Source organism: Zingiber officinale, chromosome 3A, assembly GCF_018446385.1.
Source record: "Zingiber officinale cultivar Zhangliang chromosome 3A, Zo_v1.1, whole genome shotgun sequence".
NCBI lineage: Eukaryota > Viridiplantae > Streptophyta > Magnoliopsida > Zingiberales > Zingiberaceae > Zingiber > Zingiber officinale.
In genome coordinates, this window is record NC_055990.1 from 104,524,653 (window position 1) to 104,539,976 (window position 15,324).

A 15,324-nucleotide genomic window follows, 5' to 3' on the forward strand; every position below is an offset into this window, starting at 1 on the left:
GCTGGGCGTAAGAGCATGCTCACTTACAACTCACGCTGAGGCGAGAATCTGGAAAGCCGACCGAGAGGTCGTTGGACGTGAAGCATGCTCACTTATAACTCGCGCTGGGGTGAGAGTCTGGAATTTTGACCGAGAGATCGTTGGAGATTGAAGGAAATGCCCCCGTGGACTTAGCCCAATTCACCTATGATCATGAAGGATATTACATAAGACATTAGTTAAATTTGAATCTTACTATGATTCCGAGGTTGGGATGAGGCGCCAAATTTTGATCAGCGCTTCCCGCCGCCTCTTACTCCATTTCCTGAGGAAGCCACATGGAATTTTCGATCCTTGAGGCATGGTCCCAATGAGGCATGGTGACACTGTTCTCATATCAACTTCATGATTTCCCTGTCCTTTCCATCATAAATGACACTCATAGGAAGTTGACACGTGTCCCATGAGCTTCCCTTGATATGATGCCTAACGCACATTTTTTGCACGCGGCCCGATGTCGCTTCCTTCCCTTGATCCGATGGCTACCTTGTGCCCCGCTATTTCGATTATCTAGTTCAAATCCCCATGTTCATTAAGGGTTTTGGTTTAAAAACCCTAAAGGCCTTCAGCGGCTTTTCATCAGAGCTTCATCTTCCTTCTACCTTTCCTTCTCTACTTGTTTCTACTCATTCGCTTTCCTCTTCGTGCATCTCTTTAGTAAGTGATTCTCCTCCCTCATCTTCTGCTCCTTCATTTTTTCAATTCGATAATGGTTGGAGAAACGGTAGTACCATGGTACGCGTTCTTTCATTCTGATTTTAATAGGAGTGACCTCAGGTCGGTACAATCTATCTTGTGGCTTTCGGAAACATACCAGTTTCGCCTTCCGGGACCCGATGATTATCCTTATCCTCCTCCCACCGACTTCATAACCTTTTTTAAAGACCATCTTCTCGACGATCTCCGCTTTCCTATCCATTCCTTCTTTTCCTCCTTAAGTCAGTATTTTGATATCCCCTTATCCCAATTCGCCCCCAATGTCTTCCGTGCCATGTGCAGAATGGTAATTCTGTGTTGCCTGTATGAAATTCCTTCGACTCCTCAACTTTCCCACCATTTCTATTCCCTTAATCGATCAGAGTCAGGTGTCTTCATGGTGCAATCCTGGACTGGGTATAATTTTTTCAAGGGCATGCCTTCTTCCAATAAAGGCTGAAAGTCCTATTTTTTTCTATGTCCAATTGCCTGAGTTCGTGACTTGGCCTATTGAATGGCGCCTCAATCTTCCCTCTCCTTTTGAGTTGAGTGACCATCAGCACCGGCCTGACTGTTTCACGGCTTTTGAAAAATTGGGTAGAGTTTAAATTCAACTCTCTTCTCTGCTACGGGAGAGTGTGTTGTACACTTTCGGGTTGAGTCCCATCCAAACGCCTTTGAGCGCCCCTTTCGGTAAGATTACTCGCATCTTCTTTCATATCTTCACTAAGGTATTTTCTTGCCTATAGAAGTCATTATGTTCCGAGCCTTCGCCCTCGACTCCTCCATGATGCCCAGCACAATTTGCGGAAGCGAGGCAGAGAGATTATGTCTGGCCAAGAGGTTCCCCAGGCCAGCGCCTCAGCAGGGGCCTCCTCTTAACAGTCTGAGGACCCTAAGGCCCTCGAAGATGAATCTCTTCCTATCGAGATAACGGTCGGTGAGCAAGCTTCTTCTCCAGCTCCCGAACAGCGCTTGGGCCTTCAACGCAAGAGACGGCGAGTTACTCCATCAGTCCAATCTCCCCTAGAGGCCTCCTATGTCGCAGGTGTCCTCAAAGGCCAAAACTCCTACCCGGGTCAACACTCCCGCTTCGTCGGAGGTTGCAGCCTCCTCTCCTGTTCCTATCCTAGTCCAGGAGCAGACAACCTCCCGAGCAGAAGGCCAACCCGGGACTTCTACGCCTTCTACTCCTCCATCCTCTAGCCAGTAACCGCCTTCGGCTCTTGCTTCCTCTTCTCGTCCTAAGGAGCGACTCAAAGGAAGGTATGCCTTCACTTCTTCATTTCAACTGCTATCCCTCTAAGTGTTGGGTCTCATCCCTTCCTCTAGCACTTCTCCCAACTGCAGCAGGTTCAACTCCATGGTGCCCTAGCCTATTCATGGAAGAGCACGACTGACCAGATTTTGGAATACCCCCAACTAGACTTGGTTGACCAGTACTCCCAACGACTAGTATCGGTAAGTTTTATCCGCTTCCTCTTCATGTACTTGGAATACAACCAATCTTGCTCGCGCTCTTTACATACCTGTGTCATGGGGCTGAGCCTCTCCTAGTATGTAGTCAGTCTTCATCAGGAGAATGAGTCTTTGAGAACTCGAATTTAGGAGATGGTGTCCCCTTTAACCACAGGTTGTGCTTTTGACCTGACGACTCCTGAGAGCTTGATTCAGTCTCACCTATAGATGGCGGAGGAGCAAACTTGAACTGCCCGGGACCTAGCCCATGCAGAGTTGGAGAAGGTGCAGTCCTTGAAGACAGCCTTGAAGAGTCTAGGCTTAAGTCCCAGGGCCTGAGGCGCGTCCAGCTCCTGGCTGATTTGGAGGCGAGGGACATAGAGGTTACCAGCCTCTCCTCCCAACTGCAAGACCTCCAAAAGGCGCATGCCTCCTTGCGGACAAACCTGGTGGCTAAAACAGCAAATCTGTCTGCCAGCACCGATCAGGAAGCCGCCATTCAAAAGCAGGTGGATGCAGCTTAGGCTACCCTCAAGTTTGTTCAGGCGGAGCTCTCAACGGCCAAGGCAGAGATAGTGGTTGCTCGCCAAGAGTTGGCTAAGGCACAGGACGACACAGATAAGACCAAGGAAGAGCTAAAGGACTACCAGATGGGTGAGGACTCTCGTCTAGCAGCTCACAAGACCTCCTTCCTAGCTTCCAAAGATTTTAGAGCTAAGATAGGTCACCTCATTGACCAGATGTTTTGTTATGATTTGTTGCAGCTGTAAGAGAAAGGCTTGCTCCAGTCGACTCCTCTTGAAAACTTATTAGACCAAACTCATCTCCTCGACGAGCTCCCTGATGAAGCCTTCCCTATTTTGAATAGTTTGTGTCCCCTTGTACATATCTTCCTCCATTTTGAATGATGATGTAAGGTTTCACACCTCTCTGTAACTTTGAACTTGAAATTTCTTTAAGATGTTTTGTAAGTGTTGTGTAAATCAACATGTTACTAGTGTGCAATGTGGTGCTTAAATATCCACTGGGCCCATCCAAGACCCTTATACATTTCACCTTGTATGCTTAAGTGACCTGTTAAGTGTTTAACCCCTTCGTGGATGCCTGGTCGGCTTATCACCTGGGCAGGCATCAACAAGGGTCATCTCATTTGCTTGGGCTTTAATCCTTACTTGCCATCCCATCTCCTCGAATGGGTTACATAGGATAACTACTCGATTGGTCGCGATCCACAATGATTCCAAGGTCCTCTTACTTACCTAAATAGTGATTATTGTAGCATTGGTTGCCTCTGATGTCATAAAGGCTTCCAACTCCTTTTTACCACGTGTCTTTCAACCCAGCTTTTTCTGACAAGACACTTCTACACGATTTTCTAAGGCGATCTAACGGCCAACATCACTTACGTGCCTACCCCTATCGCCACATACATTGTTTACAGATCGCATGATTGGCGTTGATATCGAGATATTTTTTTGGCGTCCCTCCTAACAGCTATAAATAGTCTACTCTACATCTCCTTCGGACTCCTTACTGTTAGCTTGAGCCCTCCCCCCTCTCTTCTTCCTTTCGTGTTTTTGCCTTCTCACCCTCCTTTTGCTCTCCATGGATCCTTCAATGCCTAGGCCCATGCCTGGCATGTCGACCTTCAGTGGCATAGATCTAGACGATCTTCTCTTTAACTACGAAGTGTCCACAACCATGCACATCATCATACCCTCCGAGGTCCATCAACTTTCCCAGCCTCCTTAGGGTTATGTGACTTTTTTCAAAGAACAGATTATAGTTGGCCTCCGTTTTCCTATTCACCCTTTTCTCTCTGAAGTGAGTCGCTATTTCTGCATTTCCCTTTGTCAGCTTACCCCTAATTCCATCCAGATTTTGTGTAGGTTTGTTCTTGTCTGTGAATTGTGACCTCCGTTGGACCCCTCGCCTGTTCCACTACTTCTTTTCCCCTCGATACCCTGCCGAGGGCTTTTTTCGCCTCCAGGCCCGCCTCAGGACCACTCTTTTTGCTCCCTTACCTTCTTTAGGGCCCGAGCGAAAAGTAAAGTATTTCTTCCTTCGCTTTTCCTCTGTCGTAGACTGGCCCACTGAGTGAAGGTTATCTCTTCCTTCAGCACCTTTCTTGGGCAATTATCGCGCAAACCCTACGTTTATGGAAGTAGAGGCACAACTGGCAAGCTGGCGCTTCGACCTACGCGTGCTATTGATGGAGGATGTGTTGTACCTATTTAGGATGAGCGTCGTTCCACATTCCCTTGGTAAGTATTACCCTTGTCCTAATTTACTTTTGCCTTCTTATCCTGACCTTACTTTGCTGCAGCGGGCACTCTTGTCATGGCATCTTTGATCTAGCCTCTTCCACTGAGCGCTCTGGAAATAAATCATCAAGGGCGAACAATCCTAAGCAGGTGACGCCCCTTGTCTTCCAATCCGAGCACTCTCGGGATGGCTGCAGATAGTCCTTCATCTCATCCTGTCGCCCCTCTCACGACACATCCTGGTAGCTCTATACCTGAACCTGCTCAACAAACTTCTTGTGTTCCTCCCGCTCGTCGCCCTCTTCCTTCGGGAGAGGGGTCAGACTCAGATGATTAGCTGCTTTCGCTTCGGCCGAGGCACATGCCTACTGCAGTCGGCTATGGGGCCAAGGCCTCTACTGCGACCCAAGTGCCTGGTCAACTGCAACCTCTATTCCAGAACCATAATTCCAGGGCGGCCCTTCCATTCCTCCAGACGCTCGACCGGGACTTGACCGAGGGAAAACCCTTGTCGTTAAGGAAGAGATCGATCCGGAGGGGGATCCATGCCAGCTGCATCGGTCGGGCCTTCCTCTCCTTGACCATCCACCTCCAGTCGTCCTACCCCCAGCGGGACTGCTCCTAGACCTTCCAGGTCCTGGGTGTTCGCTTTCACGCCAATGTACCTTCCGAGCAGGGGATACGCCATGATCCTTCTTCTCATGCTGGTACCATCCTGTTATGGGGGAAACTAGCAACGACCTGGAAAGACTCTATGGATCAGATAAATTATGTCCCACTTCATGGCCTGGCGGACATGTTTGTGGAAGATGCTACTACGGTAAGTCCTTGACTTCTTTTATTGTTCCTCCCTTCCAATTCTGATTGTCCTTTTCTACAGTCAGCTCTATGCCACGATGTTACACTTGATCAGACATATGTAGACATGTATCAGCATAATAAGATCTTGAAGGAGCGCATTGAAGACCTGGAGTCTCATCCTCATGACTCCTCTCCAGCCATGCTTCAACTAAAGGTGGAGGTGGCGTCCTTAAAAAAGTTGAATGCTTCCCAGGAATAACTTCTCAATGAGGCCTTACTAGAGGCCCGACAGTTAAGAGATGACAAGAAGAAGCTTGAGGCCCTCCATCAATCAACTAATGCTAAGTATCAGGAGGAGCTAACCCTCAAGGAGAAGGCTGAGTCAGAGCTGGCTCAACAAACTGCAGCCCTGGAGAACTTCAAGCTCATGCATAAACAAGAGATGGATCGCCTGACTAAGGAACTTAACTCCAAGGACGTTCTCCTCATAAATCATAGAAGGGATCTGGAATCTCAAACTGTAGAGTTGGGCTCCTTTTAGACAGAGTTGTCTTAATCCCGATCTGCCTTGTCTTACTCAGCCCAGGTCTTGGAAACTTATAAGGTGGGGAAGAACGAGCGTCGCTTGGCCGATCGGGCAGAATACCTGCGCTCTCTAGAGTTTGGCTCTCAAGTAGGAGATCGCTTCATCCGATCGCTGGCCTATGGAGCAGTAGGAGCAGTCCAACAACTCCAAGAGGGAGGGTACTTGTCGTTCGACCCTCCTGAGAATTTCCTAGACCATCATCGAATCATTAAAGAAATGTCCAATGATGTTTTTTTTTGAATTTAAATGATTCCTTGTCTAGCACATTTATTGTCTTGTTTTCTTTTTTACTTCCCCTATTTATAAAAACTTGTCTATGGCTCCTTAGTTCCTGCCCTCCATTGAGATTTTCTTACTTTTCTTAGGCTGGGTCCGTGTGTGTAAGTGAAGCGAAGCTCGTTAAGCTAAGAGCCAAAAGAACATATTGTGAGAGATCTTTTAGATCTTTACCCATCCTGGCTATGACAGTCAGCCGGGGATTAGAAGAGCTTTGTTTGAGGTTTGCATAGGGAGTGCAGTAGGACTTAACTAAGTCCTGCGTCTATGACTTGAGGACTTCCGAAGTGCCTCGCTGAAAGAATTAAGTTTGATCCAGGTCAGGATTATCCGACCGAGTTTTTTGTGCATATGCCTGTAGTGCTCATTCCCTGGCCTTAGATCTTTCTCTCAAAGAACTACTGTTACAAAGAATAACAACCTCAAACATGGTAAGACTAGAGGTAATTAGCACTCAATGGACGATCCAATTTTCTACCCTAAGCGTGTCAATAATAGCCCTAGTACCAATTATGAGATGATTATAAATGGCTCATTTTTATATCATATTTCATTGTTAATAAAAGGCAAAGTTTGTTATTATATTTATTTCAGTTCAGTGTCGATTGAATAAGTATAATAATATCCTTGGGTAGTAGGTTCTTAGCTACAGCATATCAATTGGTTGAATTGATAGTGAGATATTGTAGATATACATAAAACACTACTCTTAACTATTCCTAATCAAGAATTAATATACAAGGATAATATTAATGCGTTGAGACTAGCATGTAAGTTAAGATGACTTTATCTCATAAGTCATGGATATAAGATATCAAGTTGACACATAGGTATATATTAGAAAATATGTACTGAATGATCCACCATGAGAATATTCTATGGATCGTTATATGAGTATCATAAACATTCTCATGCGACTATTGGTATGAATAGTCCTTAGACTTGAAGTCACTACGGTTCCCTACATAAAGAGTTGTGTACTTTGGTATCGACAAACATCACCTGTAACAAGATGGGTAATAAAGTTGATCACTGGGTATGCAATGAATTATGCGGAGGGATGTGAGTGATGTAGATGGGATCTATCCCTTCCATATGATGAAATCGATATCTGTGGATCGCTTGATTAATAGAACACAAGAAAGCATGGTCATGCTCAAATGAGTCAATATGAGATATTGAGTTTATTTGATTGAGTGTGTCTACTTAAATATCAAGAAACACAAAGGTTGATAAGAGGATGACACGGCCTATGCCTCATTGATCAATCTAGATATCAAAGATAGAGGGACCAAATTATACAAGATAATAGCCACGAGCAGGTTAGGTCGAATCTCGACTTTCTCGTCACTTGGGTAGCAATGATGCCTTGTTAGATGCTACTCATTGCTTATATATCTAAATGTTGATTTTACATTGCCAACGTTATGAGAACCTATTGGGTCATACATAAAGAACAAGTACATTTGGAGATTAGTTCATATGATGAATCATTGGATTAAGTCTAATCCGAATTGGACTTATTGAGTTAGACTCAATTGGATCTAATTATTAGATTGAGTCCAATTCAAACTAGACTCAAGGAGTCAATTCGAATTAATAAAATAGTGATTCATTGAATTCGAAATTGCATGATATTAATTGAGTTAGACTCAAGTGAATCCAACCATATGGATTCAATAAAATCTGAATTAGACTTGAGTTAGACTCAAGTGAATTCATTCACTAAAGAGGATTAATGGAGATTAATTCATTCACTTGAATTAGAAGAATTTCAAAATTAATTATTCATTCAATTTCGAAATTGAATTCAAAATGAAGAGTTCAAAGGTGGTCTTTAATGGAGTGTTAATGCTTATTAAGGCTCGTTAATTGAATTAATGCTCATTATTCATTAGATGAAGTACAAAAACATTTTTCTCTCATTTTAAAAGTGGGGATCCTTCTTTTTCCTCTTTTTCTCTTGCATTGGCCGAAACTCACCTTCTTGGTTGCTAGCACAACCTTAGGTAGTTGTCCTTCTCCACTTTTTTAGTTTGTGAGACAAACGCAGACACTTATTTGTGTGGATACTGAAAGAGGCACGTACGCTTAATCGTGCTGAGATCCGAGCTGTCGAGAGATCGTGTGCATGCATCAAAGGTATAACCTTCTTATGATGTAAAACTTAGTATATGTTGTTATTTTCTTTCCCTTTGCATAAATCTTCTAGAGGAACTAGATGTTTTCTGCTGCGTTTTAGCGTGTTTAGCGCCATAGTTCCTTACAGTGGTATCAGAGCCACTTACGAAGGCATATACTAAGTTGTAGTTAGAATTTTATGTGTGATATAAAATTTACATGATAGATTTGCTATGCTTTCACGATTATGAGTTTTTTTGTCTCTATTGGGAACGAAACAGTGAGTATATGTGCAAACTAAAGGATATAACATCTTCATACATGTTATGAACAAGTGTTATAACCCATTTTGTTTGATAGATATATATTTCTAAATTTCAGACCAAGAAAAGTTGTGACCAACAAGGAGGTCTCGGCTAAAATGTTGTGAATAACATGGGCTCATAATTTGTTGTTGAAATCATAGTAAATTTATGTCATAAGGATATTGTGAATACAAATGACATATTGCATGGTTATGGCCCTTTAACCCCAATGTAATTATGTGATGTTGTAATTCATAATACGGCATGCGTGTTGTGCCTTCATTTTTTCATTCTTGTTGTAATTTTAGACTACACTCAAATGTAACTTGAGTTTCTTTAGGTTTTGTAATGTACAAATTAGAAAGAAGTTAATCTACTTGACGACGGGTGAAAAGAAAGGAAGGACAACAACACACGACAACCAAGGAAGCGCTTAAAGAAGCTGCTTTGACTTTGGTTAACTTATCGCTCTTCTCATTGGCTTGAGAAGATCGTAGTTTATGGGGGTCATAACCATGTCACGTTTTATTTATGCATATATGTGATGTGTTCCTTGGTTGTATTCGATACATGTTTAATTTAACCATAATTAGGTCCTTTTAATATATGCCTACCAAAGTTTAATACTCACTTCTAGCTCGATCAATTGTAGTCAGGTTTTGCCAAAGCAAAATGGCATGATTTATCTTGCTAGAGTGTGGCAGAATAATTGTGATATCTGACTATTAAACTTTGGGTGTGATTTAACTAAGTTGTCTCACTTAGATTGTGAGCTTAGAGGCTTATCACATAAGATGAACTTCAAATTATGCTAATTTTGGGCGATTAGCCAAAGCTAACTCAAGATGAGCTATAATATGGATTTCATAAAATAGGCAAATGAATAAATAGTATTGTTCATTTAGCTATACAAGAGTTGCATTTGATGCAATTGGTATATGATGCCTACCTACATTATATGAGTCTTGGGTGATTAGCCAAAACTAACTCAAGATGAGTTATAATATGGATTTCATAAGATGGGCAATTGAACAAATAGTATTGTTCATCTAGCTATACAAGAGTTGCATTTGATGCAATTGGTATATGATGTCTACCTACATTACATGAGTGTTGGGCGATTAGCCAAAGCTAACTCAAGATGAGGTATAATATGGATCTTGTCCCACGTGAATGTCATTGCGATTAGATTTGGAGGTAGTAGTGTCGGTAAAACCATAACCATGACTTGCTCCTACCAAACTTTGCAATTCAGTGGGAGAATCATTTAATTAAAGACCAAATTAAATGATTGATATATGATACTCATTTATGCATTATATTGTTGTATATTACCATGTCGTCAAATACGTTGAACACTCTCTCTCTCTGTGATCTGTCCCTGATAAGGACAAGCTCAATGGAGCTAACTTTCTAGAATGGTACAGAAACTTGAGAATAGTTCTCAAGCAAGAATGAAAACTGTATATCCTAGAGCATCTCATTCCTGAAGCACCGCCCACTACTGCCACTAGAGCTAATAGGAATGCTTACAAGAAGCATCAAGATGATGCATTAGATGTGTCATGTCTTATGCTCACCACCATGAACTCTGAGTTTCAAAAGCAACATGAGAACATGAATGCTTATGATATGGTTGAACATCTTAGACAACTATATCAAGGACAAGCAAAGCATGAGAGGTTTGAGATCTCCAAGCCTCTGTTTCAATGCAGAATGCAAGAAGGAAATCTCATAAGGCCTTATGTGCTCAAGTTGATTGGGTATGTGGAGAATCTACAAAGTTTGGGATTCCCACTAAGTCAAGAATTGGCCACTAACTTTATTCTGTAGTCATTGCCCGATAGCTATAGTCAATTTTTCATGAACTACAACATGAATGAAATTGACAAACCACTACCTGAAATGTTGAACATGTTGAGAACTGTTGAACTCAACCTTAAGAAGGCAAAGCCTAGTACCATTTTGATGGTGCCTAAGGGCAAAGGCAAGTGGAAGCCTAAAGGTAAGGGTAAGACCCAAACTAAAGGTAAGGGCAAGACTCATGCACTGAACCCCAAAGGCGGGGTTGCTAAGGAAGGAACCTGCTTTCACTGTGGTGAAACTAGACACTGGAAGAGGTACTGCAAGGTGTACCTAGAGGAACTGAAATAGAAGAGAAGTGAGACTTATGTCTCAAGTATATATGTTATAGAAGTCAATCTATTTATTTCTTCTTCATGGGTATTAGATACCAGATGTGCATCTCACATTTGTAGTAATGTGCAGGAGCTGAAAAATAGTAGAATGTTGACAAAAGGCAAAGCGGATCTACGAGTAGGCAATGGTGCAAGAGTTGCTGCTGTTGTTGTAGGAACGTATTCCTTATTTTTGCCCACTGGACTTGTTTTAGAACTAGAAGAGTGCTATTATGTGCATGCTTTGACTAAGAACATTATCATTGTTTCTTGTTTGGACAATAAAGGTTTTTCATTTATAATAAAGGATAAATATTGTTCTGTTTATTTCAATGACATATTCTATTGTAGTGCACCTCTTATAAATGGTCTCTATGTTCTAGACTTTGAAAACTCAATCTATAACTTAAATACCAAATAGTTCAAGTCTGATGATTTGAACCAAGCATATCTTTGACATTGTCGCTTGGGTCACATAAATGAGAGTCGCATATCCCAACTCCATAAGGATGGACTTTTGGACTCATTTGATTTTGAATCATATGATGCATGCAAATCTTGTCTTCAAGGCAACATGACAAAGACTTCATTTAGTAGACACAGCGAAAGGGCTAATGATTTGTTAGGACTCATATATACTGATGTATGCGACCCTTTCAGAATAGTAGCCAGAGGAGACTATCATTACTTCATTACTTTCACTGATGATTTCAGTAGATACGGCTATGTGTATCTGATGAGACACAAGTCAGAATCCTTTAAAAAGTTCAAAGAATTTAAGAATGAAGTACAAAACTAATTTGAAAAGAATATTAAGATGCTTTGATCAGATCAAAATGTGGAATACCTCAGTCAAGAGTTTCATGATCATCTCGTTGAGTGTGGGATCATATCTCAACTCACTCCACCTGGAACACCACAATGGAATGGTGTATCAGAAAGGAGAAATTATATTTTATTAGATATGGTACGATCGATGATGAGGCAAACAGATCTTCCTACTTCCTTCTGGGGGTATGCTCTAGAGACAATCGCTTTCACACTTAACTGTGTTCCATCTAAGGTCGTCATAAAGACACCATATACGATATGGACTAGGAAGAGTCCCAAGATATCTTTCATGAAGATTTGGGGTTGTGAGGTTTATGTTTGATGATAAGTCTCAAATAAACGAGGACCCAAATCAGACAAATGCTACTTTGTAGGATATCCCAAAGGAAACAAATGGATATTACTTCTATAATCCCACACAAGGCAAGGTGTTTGTTGCCAAAACTGGTGTCTTTCTATAAAGGAAATTTCTTTCTAGAAAAACTAGTGGAAGTGAAGTCAATCTTGAAGAAACTCAAGATACACAAACTAGCATCGAAACCTTGATGGACATTGAACAGGTATCACAAGATGTTGTGGATCAGGATTTTGTTACACCGTAAGAAGTTGTGGAGCAACAACCTGTTCAAGTAGCACAAGCTCTACGCAGATCTGATAGGACCCGTCGTCAACCTGAGAGATATTCTTTTCTCTTGTCTAACCACAGTGATGTAGTGCTTGTTGATCTCAATGAGCCTACATCTTATCAGGAAGCTATACAGGGCCCAGATTATGAGAAATAGCTAGAGGCCATGAGATCCGAAATGGAATTCATGTACACTAACCAAGTATGGACTTTGGTTGATCCACCTGCAGGGATTAAACCCATTGAGTGTAAGTGGGTCTTCAAACTGAAGACTGACATGGATGGTCTTTTGCATACCTATGAAGGTAGATTGGTGGCTAAAGGATTCAAGCAAATTCATGGTATAGACTATGATGAAACCTTTTCACCAGTTGTGATGTTTAAGTCCATTTGGATTTTACTTGCTATTGCAGCTTATTATGATTATGAGATCTGACAGATGGATGTCAAAACCGCATTTCTTAATGGAAATCTACTCGAGGATGTGTACATGACACAACCTGAGGGTTTGTAGATCCAAAGCATATTGGAAAGGTTTGTAAGTTGCAAAGATCCATTTATGGATTAAAGCAAGCTTCTAAAAGTTGGAATCTTCGATTCGATGATGCGATCAAAGCATTTGGTTTCATCAAGAATAAAGATGAACCTTATGTCTACAAGAAGGTTAGTGGGAGTACAGTCATCTTTCTCATATTGTATGTAGATGACATACTTCTCATTGAAAATAATATCCCTACTCTTCAGTCGGTGAAGACTTAGCTTGGGAATGGTTTTCAATGAAAGACTTAGGTGAGACAGCCTATATTTTAGGCCTTAAGATCTATAGAGATAGATCTAAAAGATTACTTGGCCTAAACTAGAGTACATACATTGACAAGGTGCTTAAACATTTTGCCATGGAGAATTCCAGGAAGGGATTCCTGTCGATGTCACATAATGTGAGTCTTTCAAAGACTCAATGTCCTTCTTCTAAGGAAGAAAGGGACCGCATGGATCAGATTCCTTATGCATTTGTTATAGGGTTTATCATGTACGTCATGTCTTATACTAGCCCAAATATCTCATATGCATTAAGCATGACGAGCAGATACTAGTCAGATCCAAGTGAAGGTCACTGGATAGCAGTAAAAAATATTCTTAAGTAATTGAGAATAGGATTATTTTTTGATCTTTGGAGGCGATAAAGAATTTGTTGTAAAGGGTTACACCGATGCTAGCTTTCAAACTGACAAGGATGATTACAGATCGCAGTCAGGGTATGTGTTTTGCTTAAATGGCGGTACTGTGAGCTAGAAGATTTCAAAGCATGACACAATCACTGATTTTACAACAAGGTCGACTACATTGCTGCTTCAGCTGCAGCAAAGGAGGTTGTTTGGATTAGGAAGTTTATTGCAGAGCTTGGTGCTGTTCCTAGTATAGCAAACCCAATATACCTCTATTGTGATAACAATGGGGTTATTGCACAAGCTAAGGAACCTCACTATCATCAAAGATCCAAACACATACTACGGCGATTCCATCTCATTCAAGAGATCATCGATAGAGGAGATGTGAGGATATGCAGAGTACCGACTGATGCTAACATTGCGGATCCTTTGACCAAAGTTTTGGCACAGAGAAAGCATGATGGTCACACTAGGTCAATAGGTATTCGATATCTCAGTGATTGGCACTAGTGCTAGTGAGAGATTGTTAGTAATAGCTCTACTACCAATTATGAGATGATTATAAAGCGCTCATTTTTGTATCATATTTCATTATTAATAAAAGGAAAAATTGATTATTATATTTATTTCAATTCAGTGTCGATTAAATAAGTATAATAATGTCTTTGGATAGTAGGTTCTTATCTGTAGCATATCAATTGGTTGAATTGATAGTGAGATATTGTAGATATACATAAAACACTATTCTTAACTATTCCTAGTCAAGCATTAATATACAAAGACAATATTAATACGTTAAGACTAGCATGCAGATCAACGGATGATTTTATCTCATAAGTCATGGATATGAGATATCAAGTTAACACATGAGTATATATTAGAGAATATGTACTGAATGACCCGTCATGAGAATATTCTATGAATCGTTATACGAGTGTCATAAACATTCTCATGTGACTATTGGTATGAATAGTCCTTAGACCTGAAGTCACTGCGGTTCCCTACATAAGAAGCTGTGTATTTTGGTATCGGCAAACGTCACCTGTAACAAGGTGGACAATAAAGTTGATCACTGGGTATGCAATGAATTATACGGAGGGATGTGAGTGATGTAAACGGGATCTATCTCTTTCATATGACAGAAGCGATATCTATGGGCCCCTTGATTAGTAGGGCACAAGAAAGTATGGTATGCTCAAATGAGTCAATATGAGATATTGAGCTTATTTGATTGAGTGTGTCTACTTAGAGATCAAGAAACACAAAGGTTGATAAGAGGATGGCACGGTCTATGCCTCATTGATCAATTTAAATATCAAGGATAGAGAGACCAAGTCATACAAGATAATAGCCACGGACAGGTTAGGTCGGATCTCGACTTTCTCGTCACTTGGGTAGCAATAATGCCTTGCTAGATGTCACTCATTGCTTATGTATCTAAATATTGATTTGGATACATTGCCAACGTTATGAGAACCTATTGGGTCACACATAAAGAACAAGTAGATTTAGAGATTGGTTCATATGATGAATCATTGGATTAAGTCTAATCCGAATTGGACTTATTGAGTTAGACTTAACTGGATCTAATTATTAGATTGAGTCCAATTTAAACTAGACTCAAGGAGTCAATTCGAATTAATGAAATAGTGATTCATTGAATTCGAAATTGCATGAGATTAATTGAGTTAGATTCAAGTGAATCCAACCATATGGATTCAATAAAATCCGAATTAGACTTGATTTAGACTCAAGTGAATTCATTCACTAAAGAGGATTAATGGAGATTAATTCATTCACTTGAATTAGAAGAATTTTGAAATTAATTATTCATTCAATTTCGAAATTGAATTCAAAATGAAGAGTTCAAAGGTGGTCCTTAATGGAGTGTTAATGCTCATTAAGGCTCATTAATTGAATTAATGCTCATTATTCATTGGATGAAGTACAAAAGTATTTTTCTCTCATTTTGAAAG